This window comes from Scomber japonicus, chromosome 23, assembly GCF_027409825.1.
Source record: "Scomber japonicus isolate fScoJap1 chromosome 23, fScoJap1.pri, whole genome shotgun sequence".
Lineage (NCBI taxonomy): Eukaryota > Metazoa > Chordata > Actinopteri > Scombriformes > Scombridae > Scomber > Scomber japonicus.
This window is the reverse complement of record NC_070600.1, coordinates 26,237,364-26,242,458: the sequence shown is the minus strand read 5'-3', so window position 1 is coordinate 26,242,458 and position 5,095 is coordinate 26,237,364.

The following is a 5,095-nucleotide window of genomic DNA, read 5'->3' as shown; positions in this document are numbered from 1 at the left end:
TACTATTACGGCTGTGAGCAACCATATAAGTCGTGAGTGGTCTTGAATGAATCAGGACAATCTAAGCTTTCTAACAATGTACGGCATGAATATATATGTTTAAGGGTTGCTGTTTAAAACAGAAGAAGAACTTGTGGCTACCTCCTAACATCCGTCCCGTCCCGTAGACGGAACAGCGTGCGTTAAGAGGTTAAAAAGTTTACATGTTATGTAAAAATAATTTGGTATTTTTCCAGAGAGCACAAATTTTCCTCCGTTTTAAAGTTTGAATCACGTTTCTACGTGAACGTATGAGAGAGCTAGGTGACTCTGAAAAAAGGTGAAAAAAGGTGAAATTTTTGGGGTTTTTCAAAAAATTCCCATTCATTTCCAATGGAGAAATCTCCCGGTTTTTTGGGAATAACTTTGGGAAAAATTGGAATTTCAACACCAAAAGTCATAGCACCCCTCCCCCGATCGAGCCGCACGTTTTGATGTATATATTGTCGGGGTTTTCTCAAAGCTGCGGGAGGAGTTACGCGCCGAAAAACGGCGGAAGAAGATGTAAGAATAAGTATGGAGAAGATTAATAGTTGCCTCGGAGCTAGAACCCCGTGGCACTAACTAGAAAATTCCAGGGAAATTTTGAGTGCCACGGGGCTACTGCCGGGACGAGTACATGATTTATTTCCAGTGTTCAAAAGTCACCCTGATCATATAACACTAAGTAACTTTTACTGTGGCAGTATTAAGTACATCTTACTGGTCAGTATCAAGTGTAACAGTAGATGTAAGCAGAGAGTAACACACAGATCACAAGGCAGTAGCAACATGCACTAACTCTAAGCACTACACTACAGCACTTTACACTTCACACACACACACACACACACACACACACACACAAACACCATACCTGCCTGGCCTGCATTTGAGCAGTAAGACTGTCAATAACTGCAGATTCCACTCCAGCTTCTGGAGTGGAGTGCCTCGGAGCTTGAACCCCGTGGCACTAATAATAAAGAATTATTTCTCCTTCATCAAGTAAACTTGATGAGTTTGAAACAGAATATTAAGAACTAAATTCCCTCTTTGAGTTTGGATCCCTCCACTGCAGCTCAGCAAGGAAACACTGAAGAAACACAAACATACTTACTTGATATGTGGAACTCAGACTGCTGAAGCCTCATATTAGTTTACACTCTGGAAGTCATTTTTACTCACAACAAGACTGTGGATTTTAAATTCCTGAAAACATTTACATTCTACACATTTGTGTTCAACAAATCCTGAAAATTATGAACCAAACATTTGAAACTTCACTGAAGAATTTAAATTTAATAAAAAGAAATAAATCTACCAAAGCTACAGTCAGTGAACTCACCCCAGAGTCTCCAGTCTACAGTTTGGACTCTTCAGTACAGCAGACAGACGCTTCACTGATGAATCAGACAGAACTTCACAGTCAGTCTCTGAGAGTTTACAGTTAGTAAGTCTGTAATGACACAAATATTCCAACATATGTTATCATGAAAGAGGAAACTTCATATTTACTTCATGCATTTGATGATCAAACAGTTTGATGCTCATTACTTTGATGAACATTTGTTCTTCACATCATCTTTTTATTAAATGTATTTTTTCTGATGCATTTTATTCCTTTAATGTAAAAATGAAGCTCAGAGAAAGTTCAGACAGGAAGAGCATCTTTTTTACAAGCTTACATCTATAGTTTGATTTCTCATCCCTCAGACATTCTGATCTTTCTCACAGCTCATCATTTCCTTTCTGTCATTTCTGGGGCATCAATTAAGACGTCAGCTGTTCACATCACCTGTTCACATCTAACCAATAGCACGCTGACACACCTTCTTTGTCAGCCTATCATATTGCAGCAGTCTTTTTAAAAGTTTCTCCCTCTCTTGGTTTATATTCATTTTAATAAAATTGTTTCCTGATCATAAGCTAACATCTTACTGTGATGTGATATTTGCTGCCTCGCTGTCGTTACTGAAGGACTGAATTTAGTTTGTATTTAAGTTATTGTCTTATTTTATTATTTTATTGTGATGTGTTAGTTACTGCAGAGATTTCTGATTTTCTTTTGTGCACTTGAACTTGACGTCTGAGGAGCCCCTGCAGACTTCCTGGGGAAACCCCGTATGGCTACAGTCTCTGGACTCATGCTAATAGATCTGAGCTAAGCTAAAATCCTTTTTTATTGTAAAATGTGTCACGAAAAGTTTGGAGTGAGATTCCATGTGTTCTATTTTTAATTTTTCAGCTGCACACAAATGTTTTTAAGACATTGAAATATTTCCAAAGTAAAAAGTATTTAAGGTGTTCTTCCTGTTCTCAAATGTAAAAGAGTCAAATTTGAACCTAAACAGTATGTAAAGGGTTAAACAGCAGTGCTCTGTGTGTGTGTGTGTGTGTGTGTCAGATATTGATTCCTTGATGACAGGTTATACATGATAACAGTTGTGGGCTGTTTGGGTAGATGGAGGCTACACAGACTCGGGTATATAATAACTTATTTTCTGATTAAGATTTATTTCACTGTGAACTCAGCAGAGAAATGTGCTAACGCCTCGCTGTTCATCTTCTTCTCAGTTTGAGAAATGTCAGTCAATGTGTGAGACTTGAGAACTCTGTGACAGCGTAGCTTTGTTAGCTAGTTCGCTGCTAGCTCGTGGCTAATACTGGCAGGAAGCCTCGTGTGTTTTCTTTTAGTTTCACTGTATACAGTAAATGTAATGTGTGCTAACCAAAAACAACAACTGTGTCAAGAAAGTGGTTTGACTAACTGAAAAATATGCATTCATATTTCTTCAGGGACAGATAGTCAGTAGACGCCAGGTTTAATGACGGAAACATGAAAATATATTATTAAGAATAAAAACTCGGATCATTGGTGAAATATATTTACTAAACGTAGGCAGACAGTAAAACACAACACGTCAGCATGTTCTGAGTCTGACCTTGTGATTGCCTGTCTGGTATGCAGAGGAGGTAAAAGTGTAAAAGTAGAAATACTGATTCAACTCTGCTACTCAAGTAAATCACAAGAATCACTGTACAGAATATATAAAAATATATAATATAAATATGATAAACATTAGGACTGTCAGCGTTAATCTCTCCTCACTGACTGACTGTAAAGTGAGCACAGTGCTCAGCATGTGTTCATATAGTAGAGCAGTGTTGGAAGAACTACATGTAGTTCAGCCTGGCAGCAGTTTGAACTAACTACATTTCTACTCCTGGAGAAATATAGTTTAAAACTACAGCTAAAAAAAGTAGCTTTAACAACTACTGATACTCATTATACTCATTTAACTCAGCGTTAAATAAATCAACATGTGGTGTATATGAAACTAAATATAATAGAAAGCTGGTCAACATACTGCAGGTTCACCACAAACATGTTGGGTTATATAAAGAGAAATGAAAATCCTTCCTACTTCTTTTTTATAAAGTCACTGAAACAAGTAACGAGCCTGTTTGACAATGTGAGGAGTAGAAAGTCCAGATATTTGTGTTCAAATGGAGGAAAATAAAATAAATACTCTAGTAAAGTGCAGCAGAGAGGAAGAAGGGACCTGGAGGTTGGACTCATTCACTACATACTGCAGCTTTAAGACATTTTGAATGTATTTTCTCAGGAGCATTACATGGTGATTAATCTACCAAAGTTACAGTCAGTGAACTCACCCCAGAGTCTTCAGTTTACAGTTTGGACTCTCCTGTACAGCAGACAGCAGCTTCTCTGATGAATCAGACAGGATGTTGAGTCTCAGGTGCAGCTCTGTCAGATGAGGGTTGGACTTCACAGCTGAGGTCACAACTTCACAGTCAGTGTCTGAGAGTCTAACGTCAGTAAGTCTGTAATGACACAAATATTACAACATATTATCATGAAGTGGCTCAAGGTTCAGACTAACAAGGAGAACACATGTTTGAATCTCAAAAACTAAAATAATGTATTAAAGTAAGTTATTAACAAACTAAATGTAAACTCCATGTGTAATGTGTAGAATCAGTAGTGTAGGGAAGTGCATGGATGAGGGGAAATGTGTGCTAGACAAAAACAAACACATGAAGCAAAGAAAGAAAAGAGATGTTGCTGGTGGAAGAGAGAGGGAGACACTGAGCAGGCCAGCTTTGATAAGGTGATCCAGCCCAAAGCCCAGCTGATGCTTCAGCCTGATGACTCCATTATTATTATTATTATTATTATTATTATTATTATTATTATCATGAGTTTAACTCTTATTATCTTGATTAACATTAGTTCTTCACATTAGTGGTTCAGATAATATGATGGGCAAGTTCACATTGGCAGCTGTTCAAGTCATCATGCCCGTTAGCATCGCTGCTGGTAATGGGACTCTGTTTTTATGATACTCTGCTTATGATTGATATGTTTATTATTCTTAGTGTGCATTGGAAATAAAAGAAAACTGTCATGCTCATTATTTTGTTTCATCTCTTAGATTATGCACCTTGTTCTTTTTTTCTTTCCATCTATTCAGCAGATTCAAACTAATCCTGAAAATTATGAACCAAACATTTGAAACTTCAGTGAAGGATTTGAATTTAATAGATAGAAGAAAAAGAAATCTACCAAAGTTACAGTCAGTGAACTCACCTCAGAGTCAGTTTACAGTTTGGACTCTCCTGTACAGCAGACAGAAGCTTCTCTGATGAATAAGACAGTTTGTTGAGTTTCAGGTGCAGCTCTGTCAGATGAGGGTTGGACTTCACAGCTGAGGTCACAACTTCCCAGTCAGTGTCTGAGAGTCCAAAGTCAGTAAATCTGCAATGACACAAATATTACAACATATTATCATGAAGTGGCTCAAGGTTCAGACTAACAAGGAGAACACATGTTTGAATCTCAAAAACTAAAATAATGTATTAAAGTAAGTTATTAACAAACTAAATGTAAACTCCATGTGTAATGTGTAGAATCAGTAGTGTAGGGAAGTGCATGGATGAGGGGAAATGTGTGCTAGACAATAAAGTCTCTATGACCAGTAGTTTACGGAGGCTAATGTTGCTTAACGTTAGCTAACTTTACATATTGTTGTATAACTGACATTACTGAATCAGT